The 14702-nt window shown below is 35.3% G+C and overlaps 1 long non-coding RNA gene across 1 annotated transcript; it reads left to right on the top strand.

Annotated features, from left to right (window-relative positions):
• The first annotated feature begins 11879 nt into the window (after positions 1–11879).
• Positions 11880–14298, top strand: LOC106726007. Its single transcript, XR_001362022.1, has 3 exons — positions 11880–11889; positions 13612–13613; positions 14249–14298. It is a non-coding gene; the product is annotated as an uncharacterized LOC106726007 (long non-coding RNA).
• Positions 14299–14702: the final 404 nt, after the last annotated feature.

The following is a 14702-nucleotide window of genomic DNA, read 5'->3' as shown; positions in this document are numbered from 1 at the left end:
TTCTTGGGTGCTTTCTGTTTTATCAACCTCCATTCATTCATCAATCTACTTAGAAATGGCTTACACTCTACCACTTTCTTTTTAAATTTAAATTCTTTATTGTTTAAAGTATTACATGAGTCTCCTTTTTCCCCCATTGACTTCTCCCAGGCTGCTCCCCAGCACATGTCCTCACCCAGCTACTGTCTGTGTCCATTGGTTATGCTCATATGCATGCATACAAGTCCTTTGGTTGATCTCTTCCCTGCCCTGCCCTGCCTCCCCTCTGCCCCCCGTGCCTTCCCTCATAGGTTGGACAGTCTGTTCCATGTTTCAATGTCTCTGGTTCTATTTTTGTTCATTAGATTATGTTGTTCATTATATTCCACAAATGAGTGAGAGCATGTGATATTTATACCTCCCTGAACATGTCGGATCTTCTCACTCTATCACTTTCTTAAAAAGCCTCATTCATATAAATGCTTTAGTTCATTGCCATGTATCTAAAATCAAGGACATTTTCAGTCCCATTTAATTTATTTTGTAGTAAGGCATTTAAAATGAGATCAACTTCATTAACAAATGTTTAAGTATACAAAGCAGTGTTCTTACATATAGGCAAAAACTAAGAATTCTAGAATTTATTCATTTTGCATAACTGAAACTTTATATCTATTGAATAACAATTCTCCATTACCCCCTCCTCCAATTTATTCCAAAACCTAGCATTAAGTGCATGTTCAAGAAACAATAAAAAAACACCATGTAATATGCCTTAAATATATTTAAAAATTTATTCTTCAATTATACTTTAATAAAGCTGGGAAAATTAAAAAAATAAAATTAACACATAAAACAAATTCCATTGACCAAAGTCTTTATATTTCCTCATACACTCCACTCCTCATTCATAAAAATAAAAAAATAAGATAAATTAATCACAGGTTTGATATAAAGGTTTATATAATTGACATTCAAATGAAAAAAAAATTTACAGATACATTTTCTTTTCATGTATTAGTAATTAATATAGGAAAGGAGTAGAAAAAGGTAATATGGCAGTTAGATCAAAGTTTGAAAATATGAGTGATATCTAAAAAGGATAATAATATAATGTGATTATTGTTAATAATTTCTTGCAATTTAGTATCACCAAGTTCTGGATTCCCACCTGTTCCAGAGAATATACAGATCTTCTCAGGGTATAGCAATATCTAGATTGGAAAGTAAAAGTAATAAGAAGAATATGCTGAATTACTATTTTTCTTACTTCCTAATAGCATTTAAAATTACATGTGCATTGAGCTGACTACTGTTATGTTTTATAATTCTATATAAAATACTTTTATTATTTTTATTTCATTTCCATGTAAAAGAAAAAAATTTTTTCTCATCAATTAATTTGAGGTCTAATTGAAATTATAAAGAAGTAAGGGTTGCCCTAACCGGTTTGGCTCAGTGGATAGAGCATCGGCCTGCAGACTGAAAGGTCCCAGGTTCGATTCCGGTCAAGGGCATATACCTTGGTTGTGGGCACATCTCCAATAGGGGGTGTGCAGGAGGCAGCTGGTCGATGTTTCTCTCTCATCGATGTTTCTAACTCTCTATCCCTCTCCCTTCCTCTCTGTAAAATATCAATAAAATATATTTTTTTAAAAAAGAAGTAAGGGTAAATTATATTAATTGCATAGTTGTATAAGATCAGCCTGTCATTTGCCTATTTCTCAATATCACTCAGGGATGCACCACTTATGAATATCTAACAGAAAATACTACTTTAATTGGTACTATTGTAGATAAAAATAAATAACAGAATTTTACTTGAAAATATTCCTCTAAATCACTTTTGAGAATCATCTTCTTTTTAAAAGCAAATCCATAAAAGCTTTTATATGTGCATAAAGTTTAAAATCAATAAACAACATTAATTAGAATCTGAAACTTAATGCACATTTTCCAAGTATTTTTTCATTAATAACTAATTACATAATATGACTATAGAGTTGTATTCTAAAATTGATTATCAAATTCTTATTGTAAGCCATCCTTTTCAATTATACTAAAGAAGTCACTGTGCATGCTAGAATTCTCAGCTCCAGAGAAGCAATGGAGAAGACTTTAAATATTTCTATATTTAGCATATCAATATCAATATCAATGACATATGTTAAGGCTTTTGTTTTGCACTAAAGTAATACTGAAGTTATATAAAGTAATTTTGGTTACATCTAAAGTATGTATCATTTGTGCTGACATTCCATTTTATAAATGTATGTTTTATATTGTTCTATTTTCTTAGAAGAAAGAAGCAAATAAATAAATTATTTGTTGTGTTTCAAGACATACAATTGAACATATATAATAGGATTGAAATTGAAAGTTGGAATTTGTTGTTTGGTAAGTTGAATCTCAGGTGAATTAAAAGTTTAACCATGAAATAATTCATTGTTCTAGAAATTTATTGTTCTAGAAATGTAATAGAATAAAATAATTTGAAACAAGTTTTTTTTAAATTTCTCTTATTCTTAAAGAAGTTTTTCTATCCCTTAACCATGAAATAATTCATTGTTCTAGAAATTTATTGCTCTAGAAATGTAATAGAATAAAATAATTTGAAACAAATTTTTTTTAATTTCTCTTATTCTTAAAGAAGTTTTTCTATCCTCTAGAAAATGCTATCAAGGGCTAGTGTTTAATTAACAATTTTTATTAATTAAATTTAGCATTCTAAGTTGCTATTATGAATAAGGCTATTAAGCAATAATATAAATGCAAAAAATATATATTACCGCATTTATAGTATGCTTTACAGCAATTTTCTAAGGGCAGCTTGTTGACCTCTGTGGAAGCAAGACCCATTTTAGTGGGTCCATAAGACCAAAACTACTTTCATACTAATACACTAATTACTTTTGTTACCTGTGTTGATATTTCCACACAGTGATGATACAAAATAGTGGTGGGTATGACTGGTGATAACTGATTACATATAATAACAATGACACAAAACTGCACTAGTAGTCACTGAATTTTTAAACTCCACACCTTGAGGAATGTGAGCCTGGGTCAGATTTGGTAACTTAGCAGAATTTATTTTTAAATAATATAATTGATTCTTCCTGCATTTTAAGAAAAACAGCTCAGTATATTTCCAACTCATGATAAAATTCAAGGTTTCAAGTGAAATGAGAATTTTGAAAAAGCTTTATCTGAAATCATTAGCTTTATAGCTTCTTAATACTTAAAGATATCTCTGATAAAGTTTAATATGAAACTTATTTTTATGATCTATAATGGGAAGTGTCAAAACTAAAAATATCTGGAAAGTGAGTAAATAATTTCCAAATGAGCAACACATAACGTTACAAATTCGTGCCTGGGTAAAATATCCATTCAGTGGGTAAGATAAACAAATGGATTTGAAGTGTCAAAACTAAAAATATCTGGAAAGTGAGTAAATAGTTTCCAAATGAGCAACGTTACAAATTCGTGCCTGGGTAAAATATTCATTCAGTGGGTTAGACAAACAAATGGATTTGGATGTAAAAAAGTTCAATAAGTTCACATGATTTCAGATTTCACATTGCAATGATATTTTAAGAAAATTCTGCTTGTTGAGTTTTGGTACAGTATCAAAGAATACCCACAATTGTATGAAAAGGCCAGCCTTTTTCAGCTATTCCTGTTTGAGCATGGGTTCTCATTGCATACAACTACCAAAACATTATATCTAGGCAGTGTGATTGAAGAAGTAGATATTAAAAAGTGTGGTTTTCCTCCATTAAGCCAGATCTAATAAATACAACACACACAAACAAACCTAACTGAAGTCTTCAATGACTTTTAAAAGTATAAAGGTATTGTGAAGTCAAAACTTGAGGTCTACTGATCTATATAAATATGAAGAGAATAGGCTCTTGTGGGCATGGAGAAAATTCTACACTTTCATAAGAAAGAAGATAATGATTTCTATAAGAAATGCATATTCATAATTTCACTACTGATCTATATAAATATGAAGAGAATAGGCTCTTGTGCATGGAGGAAACTTCTACACTTTCATAAGAAAGAAGATAATGATTTGTATAAGAAATGCATATTCATAATTTCACTATGGTTAATAATAATTTATCATAATTCAAAAAATATTTGGAGTACATTTTTCATTTTAAGAAATATCTTAACTAATTCTTATTTTCCTCTTTTTCTTTTTAGTAAGTACAGGGGTAAGCCCTGGCTGGTTAGTTCAGTTGGTTAGGACATAGCCCTAATAAGCTAAAGTTGCAGGTTGATCTCTAGTCAGGGCACATACAATAGCATTATTTAACAATAGCTAAGATCTGGAAACAGCCCTAAGTGCCCAACAGTAGATGAATGAATAAAAAAGATATGGTACATTTACACAATAGAATACTATGCAGAAGTAAAAAACAAGGATCTCTTACCCTTTGAGATAACTTGGAGGCTGGCAGCAGTCAGCCTGGCTTGTGGCTGAGCAGAGCTCCCCCTGTGGGAGCGCACTGACCACCAGGGGGCATCTCCTGCATTGAACGTCTGCCCCCTGGTGGTCAGTGTGTGGTATAGTAACCAGTCATTCCAAGTCATTCTGCTGTTAGAGTCAATTTGCATATTACTCTTTTATTATATAGGATATGCATAACCCATAGACACAGACAATGGTATGGTGAAGGCCTGTGGTGTGGATGGGGCAAGAGTGGAATGGAGGGAGTTAAAGGGGGAAAAAGGAAATGTCTATAGCACTTTATGAGCTCATTTAAGCTGAAGTTTGGTCTTCATTTTGGTTCAAATGAAACTAAAGCCTCTTGACTGTAATTGGATCCCTTGCCAACATACATATAAGATATACTAGTATTTTATCCAAACTATGCTTAGATGAAACCATAAGAAGTATATTTTGCATTTATTAAAATATCTGGAGGCAGGTAGACCAGGATTTTCTTCAGTTACTCAAAGACAGAGTCTTGCTCTAGTCTTCTCCATTTAACTTTGATTCTAAGACTTGTGGCCTTATTTTGCATTATGGGTACTTTAGCTCCAGGTATTATCATCATAATTAGCTAGTTTATTAATAATAAGAAGAGAGCAAAGGGAAGGCCAGACATTATAAGTATGGTCATCTGGATGGCTTCCCCAGGAAGCTACAACATCATGCTCCTCAGGGAACCACTAGTCCATCCCCTGCAGATCACTGAGGTAAAGGATCAAAGGGAGAGATGGGCTCATGCTCACTGAAGTTGGGGTGATATAGAGAAGGTGCTTGCCTGCTAGTTTAGTCTAGGGAACAGTGGATTGGCTAGGGTGGTCGCTATCAGAAACACTCCAAATTTTGGAAAGTTAAACTCTCTAGACAAAGAGTTACTTCCTCCTTGTTCATGCTCTTGTTCCCACTTGTTCTTGCTTGCTCCATGACCCACCCTCGCCCAAGCTCTCTCCTGTTCTCTCTCCATAGCTGTGTGGCCTTAATCAGTAGCATGGCCCATAGCTGTGCAGACAACAGAGGCAATGGACTTCAGCTGGGAACACAAGCTAAGCTATCCAGATACTAGACTGGATTGTACTTTATATGGAACAGAAATTCTGGGCAGTGGCCTTAATTCAGGCCCTGCTGAAGATGAGATTGGGGTTTTTCCATAGCAGAACAGACAGAGATGGGACCTTAAACAAGAACCCCCTTAATTTTACATCATCAATAAAGTTTTCCATAAAACCTTATCCTCCCATGGGTGCCTCAGGAAATTATTTTCCTTGTAGCACCCTAAGAACTCCACTTCCACTGATAACACAGGTATCATAGCAAACAGCTCTATATCCTTCTCTAAATCAATCATTTGTAAAAATTGGTTTAAATGAATTATGATTCATTCCCAAGCATATTCACATCTAGGGTTCTGTAAATGAATAAGAAAAGGAAATAACAGAGAGTATTCAACTAATATAGTATCTGTTATGCAATTATATTATGCATGTCTATAAACTCACTTTTAATTCTGTTATTTAAATTTTATTAGAGTCAGAAAAAAATGAGAGTTTCTGGATCAATAACCTATTGAGTTGTTAAAGTATATAAAATTTTTTCGAGTTATTAGTCAAAGATTTTTCATGCTTTGTGTAAAAGAATTTGTTTTCTCCAAAGGCAACAAAACAAACAAAAGTGGGTACTATGAAAAAGAAAACTAGGCTCCTGGAAGTTGAAAAAAATCTTATAGAAAAGTTTGGACATTTACCAACTTAATTATCTTGCATTATTTATAACAATGTTTTCCATCTAGTATTGATTGCTAACTGTTTTTAAATAAAATAATTTTATAATGCATTTATTTTTCAAATATTTATTCATAAAGGTAGTTAGGAAGCCTAAGGCAAATGTAGACTTCCTAAAATACAGTTATCAAAAGATACATTCCTGTAAAATCTGCTGGGTCTTGACACTACTTAAATAGAGAGTAGTTATGACTAGTGGCTGGCTCACTTCTCCAAATGCTTAAATACTCTCAAAATTATTTAGAATTTTTGCCATGATGTTTCAGAAAGTCCATCTGATGTCATGAGACTTTTAATACATTATACCTTGCACATATACTTCACTGTTTAATAAACACTACAGGAAATGAAATCTTACTTCCCTGACATATTCCTCTTTATTCTAAGTAATTGTGAACTTATTATATCAAATATATAATAATAAAAGGGTAATATGCTAATTGGACTGGTTGCCATGATGTTTCAGAAAGTCCATCTGATGTCATGAGACTTTTAATACATTATACCTTGCACATATACTTCACTGTTTAATAAACACTACAGGAAATGAAATCTTACTTCCCTGACATATTCCTCTTTATTCTAAGTAATTGTGAACTTATTATATCAAATATATAATAATAAAAGGGTAATATGCTAATTAGACTGATTGTCTTCCGGACGTAATTCCAGATGTCCTTCCTGACAAAGCTTGAGCCAGAGGGAAGCCAGCCCGGGTCCCAGGTATATAATAATAAAAGGGTAATATGCTAATTAGACTGATTGTCTTCCGGACGTAATTCCAGATGTCCTTCCTGACAAAGCTTGAGCCAGAGGGAAGCCAGCCAGGGTCCCGGATGCCGGAGGGAAGCTCATGCTGGCAGCCGGGGGAAGGAAGGCCTACGTTTGTGCGAATTTTCGTGCATCGGACCTCTAGTTGAGATATAAATAGCTTAATGATCCCTTTGACTATATTCTACTTTGCACCTTGCTGGTATTAATATAACCATGTGTATAGGCAGAAGTAGAATTTCCCTGAAAGTTGACGCAATGCAGCTGGCAAGATGTTATTTTCTAAATTCTAGTAGACAGATGCAAAAGATAGTGCATTAAGATAGTGCAATATTTTAAATTCTTGATGTTTTATTTTTCCAAAAAGAGCCCCAACATGCATACAACTACAAAATAAAAAGACATCACAGAACATCTGCTTCCTTGGTTCTTGTTAAAACTGGAACTCAGATGTAAAATATCAATATCCTAAATATTAGTATAATTTCTAAATATACTACAACATATTGTGAAGACACGAAATCTCTTGCTTGTTTTCTGATCTTGCATATCAAGTAAGTCTATAGCTGTTTTTTTGGATGGATGTACTCTGTGTGTTCTTATCCGGTCTTTGTCCTAATGCTGACTGTTTTTAATTCACCCTGTGATTCCTACCATATTGAAGTAAATGCCTCCTGGTAGCAGATACAACGCAATGAATGCCAGCATTTCTCAATCCTCAACCAGATCATCTCTGGCCTTCAAGCAGAAAATGATCACATATTCTAGAGTGAGAAAGTGAGCTCTAGGTCTTTCTCTGCCATTCATTAGCTGTGTGATTTTAAGATAAATCATAACCTTACTGGTCTCAATTGTTTAATGAGAAAATTGGCTTTATATCTTCTCATCTGTTATTTCTTTCACATTATAAACCCTTGGTAGTATAAACTACATTTTCCTCTGGAATCCTTATATGAATCCTACCTTGATCCCCGAATGACCTCATCTACACTTCTCTGGGTCAACTACAGACCCCTCTTCCTGTCTTCTTCTTAACCTTGTTTCTTTGCAAAGTCTTTTTTAAAATATTTTTTATTAATTTTTAGAGAGAGAGAAAGGGAGAGGAAGAGAGAGAAACAGGGTTTGAGAGTGAAATGTTTATCAGATGCCTCCTGCCTGATCCCTACCAGGGATCAAGCCTGCAATCCAGGCATATGCCTTGCCCAGGAATCAAATCGGCAACATTTCGGTACATATGATGACACCCCACCAACTGAGCCACACTGGCCAGGGCTGCAAACTACTTTTAATGGATAGTTCAATGCTCCATATATGAGCCCTACAATACAAAAGTGATAAAAGGTACTAAATCATTATCAAAACCATGGAGAATCAGGCTGAGTTTTAACTGCAAAATTTGTTGTGAGAAAAGAAGTTTCTATTACTTCCATTTCTTCAGTGATTCTATTAGTTTGTAAGTATGTATGTGATTTGGGGTGGGAGGTAGGGATTAAAGTATAAATCTCTATCTATGCAATTCAAATTACATTATCATTGTAGAAAAGCAGTTACACTCAACAATACAGTTTTAAATATATAGACTCCTCGTATTTGAAAAGCACTTTAGAGTACTTCAGTGTTATTAAATGGTTTGTTTCTCTCACAACTGAATATTTTAAATTAAAAATATATGTCACATAACCCTTCAATAATGTAGGGTATTTGAATTCTGCTTATAGAGTTTTCTATTTGAGTTAAGCTCCTGTGTGGAAAAAGAGATGCTGTTATAGTTAGTTCCTTATCATTCATCTTCTTTTATCCAATTTCACATTCTAATATCAGACCTTTATTTCACTTGGTGGCTTTCCTACAGTGCATATTAAATCAATGAATGATTACATGCATGGGTGGTATAAATGATGTACTCTACCTAATTCAAAATTTAATAACCAAAAGTAGTCTCCATGTGACTTTAAAAAAATAGTTTTAGATATAACATGGCATTGTTTAGTAACCATTGGGGAATACATGGGTTCCTGAAGCATTATAAAGATAACTACCTTTGCTAAATCCTAGTAATGCTTCTGTTTTTATATTCTTAAATCAAAGTATTTAAAAAAAATACTTTGCAAAGAGACAAGTGTAGGAAGTACAATTATCATTTGGAGTAAGAACTTAATTGATAAAATAAATTGGAGAATTGAGACATTAAGTAAATAATTAAGTTGCAAAGTTTTATTTGGTATAAATTGTCTTGACTGCTTTTTATTTTTTGTCAATTCACAATATAATTGTTCAACTGTTTTCCCTATAAATATCAGCTGTATAAAAATACAGTTATATATTCGGCAGATGAATTTTTGGATTTGACAATTTACTAAATATATTCGCCCCCACCCACATTCATGAAGGTAATACTAATTGTTATCACAATAGTATCAATAACAACAAAACAACAACATATAATGCATGCTGTGTGCCAGTTACTCTCCTAGTACTTTCTTTTCCATTTTCTTTTCTTTTTAAAAGAAGTTAGACATTCATTAGAATTATAAATGTGAGGAAATTTTTCTCCTTAACATGTTTTTATTGATTCTTTGGAAAGAGATGACAGGAGAGGGAGGGAAAGAGAAATATCAATCAGTTGCCTCCTGCACACACCCCTACAGGGGATTAAACCTGCAATCTGGGCATGTGCCCTGACTGGGAATCAAACTGGCAAACTTTTGGTGCACAGGATGATGCTCAACCCGCTGAGAAACACTGGCCAGGACTCTCCTGTACTTTTAAATTGATTTATTTAGTCTACCTAAAAGCCCAAATGAGGTAGAAATATTATCTGCAGTATATTATGGAGACATGGAGGTACAATAATGGTTACGCTACCTGGCCATGTTCACATTGCCAATAAGGGTGCAAGCAGTGTTTCATTGTTCAAAAGTCACATGTAGTAAGAGAGAAAGCACAAGTCAAAAAATAAGGCAAAAAGTATGGATCTATGGCATCTGTAAAACGAAATATATTGAAACATACATGCAGCCTGTACAGTGGGGAAAAAAAAAGTCATTGCAGGAAGAGGTGGAATGTCTTGAATATACATTCAAGAAAGTGGGAATTTGCTCTAAAATGAACTCTCTTTAGATGGAATGGGGCAAAGGGAGATTCCTCTGGGTTCCATATCAGAGGAGTATCAAGCCAGGCTTCAGCCACCACCTTAGGTTGCGAAGAGCGGAGTGTTTGCAGAGTGCTTCTATGAAGGTATTTCCATAGGGCCTCTGTCCAATGACCTGCATGGGGGCAATGATGAGGTCCAGATCTCAGGGTGCCACCTGGAGAAGGACCATGGATGTCTCTATGGTAAATACAGTATGTGGTGACAGAAGACAAAACATGGAAAAGTGTCACAAATATTCAGTGGGAGTTTCACGCCAACATTTGATAACATTATATTTTTGTTATGTCAACTGATTCTAGGTACGGTGTCATAAATTACATAATGAGAAAGAAAGCTATATTTCTTGATATAGGAGGTTCATTTTATGTATATGAAAAGATGCTGCTGAAATGGTGATAGCATTTTGGATTTAATATGACTTGCTGAGGCAGTTGTTGCCAATTGTATGGATCATCTGGAAAATAACTACATAATATTTTAAACAAATTATCAAGGGGCATTTTGAAATGGATGCCCGTAAAGAAGTTGTGCACAAACTCAGTCTGTGTCCAATATTTTCACAAATACTACAACTATACTAGGTATTAATGTAATGTCTCTCACTTACAAACCTATTTTTCAATACCCTCTTTTATGATGCTGGGCTAAAACACTGCAAAAATGTGTGCTACTTTGTAGTCAGGATCTGTATAAGGAGTATGTAGAAGAGGATTTAATGGCTAAAGGCAAAGGTTTTGTTCCTTTTTATTGGCTTTCCTTTCATTACAAATTTCCATTAGCATCTTTCATAAGTACTTATTTTTCGACCTAGCAATGAGTTCCAGAATCAGCAGTTTAATACTTTGTCATTTATTTTGGTAATAGCCAAAAGGGTACCATCATGCCTCCAGAAATAAGAGCACCAGAAAACTAGTATATCAACTCAGAGTTCTAATTCTCACCTGAGCTTTAAGGGCCCTACTTACTAGTAAACAGCACTCTTCTCAGCAGTCTCAGTTTCTCCACTGGGCCTCGCCTCTATTGTTCTATATTTTATATTCCAAACCTTTTTCTTTGATTCTCCAAGTTCTGTGGGTGGCAGTAGATTCCTGGAATTTCTATTTCTGTGAAACCTTAGTGACACCAATTTTCTTCAGTTCTTCAAATCATAATTAACAACTGAAACAGGAATTTAAGGCGTAAAATAGGATGGGTTTAGAAAATTTTAGAAATTTTGGAAGTTAAGAGGACCATGGAAAAAGCACAGGGCTGCAGAGCAGCAGAAGGTATATTCCCATAGAATAGGGAAGCTGAAAAGCTGCAACAGGTACATTTCCATAGAATGAGGTAGCTGGGAACAGCAAAAGGTCTACATATATTTACAAAATAAAGGGAAGGAAGCCCTTCATCCAGAAGGAGAGGAAGAAAGCCCAAAGGGAATAGGAAAACAATAAGGGAGGAGGCGGGGAGAACCTTACATGTCCCATGTGAGGTTCAACCTTTGAGCCCAGGAGTTAGATAGTAACCAATCTAAGGGAATAGTGACCAATCAGAGGGAATATCAAGGCACCAGGATCTGCAGCCTTTATAAGCCATAGGGAAAAGGAACTCAGTGGGACCCTTTCCTTCTCCCCACGTGGGAGTCTGTACTTGATGTTTAATAAATCTTCACCTCTGTCTATGGATTCATTCTTCAACTCTGGTGGTCAAAGAATCCGGTTCCAGTCCAAAAATTCGGTATCACAATTAAGTTAAAATTTCTCTTTGGCTTCTGTATCTTGATCTGATATAAAAATTAGCATAAACTATGAAAATTTAATGATTGAATATGAAGATGGGTCGTGTTTTTGGGCTTTCTTTCAAAGCTGATCTCCTTGGACATGAAAAACAGAACATGGATGGTCCATGGCAAGCAATGATAAGGCAGTAAGCTTTCAAGAGTGCCCTCAATGATCCACACCTTCAGGCCTTTGTATGGTCACTTTCCATGTTGAATCGGGAATGGACCTATGGCCAATTGGATATGTTAAAAGACACTTATATTTGTGAAGCTAGGTGAGTAAAGGCATTAGAATTTCTGTGTATGAATTGTGAAATGCTCTTTCTGTGGGCAAGGGGAGCCAGCTTTCATGCCTTGAGGATACTCAAGCAGCCCTGCAGAGAGGCCTGTGTGGAGAGAAATGGATACATTTGCCAAACATTAGCTTGAACCTGCCAGGCATACGTGTGAGGCTACTTCCAGTCTCAGTCAGACCTTCAGGGGAGTGAAGCCATAGCCATCATATGACGCTATGAAACCATGTGTGACCTGCTCAGCCAAGTTCCTCTCAAACTCAGGCACCATAAACTTGTGAGATAATAAATGTTTACTGTATCTTTTAAGCCACTACATTTTAGCGCTATTTGTCATGCAGCAATAAGACAAGTAAGTAGTTTCACAATTAATGAAGACATCATCTGTAGTTGCCTGTGATGGAGTCTTCATAGAAGCAAGTGCCACATGAGACCAAGTAATGAAGAGACTTCATTTGGGGAAACAATGAAGAGTCAAGGACTCTCCTTTGAGAGTGTTTCTTCTGAGGGCATCTGTTACAAAAAGAATTGAGCAAGCTAAGCTTTGTTTTTAACTCTCCCTAAGTTGTTATTGAAAACAAGAGAGCACTGGAGTCAACCTTAAAATAAGCTCCCTTTTTAATCTTATGCCATCTGGGTCAATATTTCTTAAAACAACATTGAAAGTTTAATTGTTTAGATTGCAGAATCACAGCTTCTGTTGAGTTGATACAATCTTCAAGGCTCTCCTGTCAAAGCCAAGGCAGGAAATGTGAAGAAGTGGAAACCTATGGCTTTATTTTGAGAGATATGGGGCATCCAAATTAAGCTTAGGATTTTGAATCTCTGAGACTTTCTGATGCTGCCAGTAGAAGCATCCTACCCTACAATGTGAGGAAACCAGATTTTCCCTATTTTACAAGCATCCAATAATCTTAACTGGAGTTGACTGGAGAGATACCTATTCTCTTCAATGCCTGTGCTAATTATTACTTGTTACCACTAAACACTAAACCTAGAATCATTACCATATATCAGCATGTGCAGTGGGACAAGTACAAATTGCTTATAGTTCTATCCGCCTCCGAAAAAGAAGGACAAAATTTAGTTAATTTACATCTATAGAAACTGGGATAACCTAATGAGGGGATAAATTACACAAGTTTTGGAACAAGTAAGAGAAAATATAATGTTTGAATTAGGCCAAATTTGTAGACTCTGTATTTAATGTGTTAACTCATATAACTGCAAGTAGTTCTAACAGTTGACTTAATTGCCTGACAAAATTTTGGGTTTAATAGTGGCATATAGTTAATTAGTTTGAGGTGCTACAACTTATCTGCCATAATATAGAGAAAGGAATAAAAAAGCTCAGGGAGCTAGAAATATTCAAGTGGTTTTAATATGTTATACCTACAACCAGACTATTTCAAAACTATAGTCTTTGAGAGTCTCAGAGAGAACAGTCACTTCACTAATACATGAAGATATACAGTAATGAGGGAGAAAAAAAAGCATGCTTAAAAAGCTTTGTAATCACTGTGCTCTTGCAGTAAGGGATACCACAGTAGAGATCAGTTCCTGATTTTGATGAGGAAAATAAGACATTTTTTGGGGGGGAGGGGGGAGACCAGCAGCCTAACTCTGTACCTAGTTATTTAGTATCACTAATGCACATTCCTGATAGCCTATAGTCTAGTCATTGCCCCTTCCTTAAGTTTCTAGTCTTGCAAGACCTGTTTACATAAATACTCACATTTTACAGAGGCCATAAACCATGAACAATACACAACCCCCAGAGGGGGTTATCAGCACTGGCACCAGGCCAGGTGTTATAGTAAAATATAGAAATGTTTAAAAAAGTTTTTAAAATGTTAAAAAGATTTTAAAATGTTTGAGTTAACTTTCCTGAAACCTAAAGTGTGATATTAAGGACATGTGTGTGAGTAATGTACTCTCCCTAAATAACCACATGTAGCCCCTCGCCCTGCTTGAGATTAACATGTGTGCATTGACGTAATTCATTGATAGCCACCTGAACTGCTGCGGGTATGAAACAGGCTTTAAAAATGGTTCCTGACCAGCCAACAGTCCTCGCCTGTTGAAACAGCCACAAAGGCACGTCTTTTTGTCAGTCCAGCAAGCAACACTGCTCCATGTTCCTCTCTCTGCCAGACAACAGAAGAACAGAGAGTATCACCCGATCGAAACGCAATCGAGCTCTTGGGTGAGGAACACCGGCCTCCTGCATCCAGACCGGACCAGCCCAGCTGCTGGACCCCAGAGGACAGCACTACCGGAATCCCATCAAGCCTGTACCCACAGCATCAGGAACTTTTGTGAGTAATAAAGTGCTGTGTGATTTGCAACTGCATATGTTTCATGTGGTGTAATTCCTCCAGCAGTTAATTGAATCATTTTGCATACAGTTAAAACTGAAATTAAAGCTTCTGGTTTTTTCGGTCCTAGGCTTGCCCTTGGTCCT

This window comes from Myotis brandtii, unplaced genomic scaffold, assembly GCF_000412655.1.
Source record: "Myotis brandtii unplaced genomic scaffold, ASM41265v1 scaffold211, whole genome shotgun sequence".
Lineage (NCBI taxonomy): Eukaryota > Metazoa > Chordata > Mammalia > Chiroptera > Vespertilionidae > Myotis > Myotis brandtii.
The sequence above is the reverse complement of the archived record's forward strand: the minus strand, read 5'-3'. Positions and strand labels throughout refer to the sequence as shown.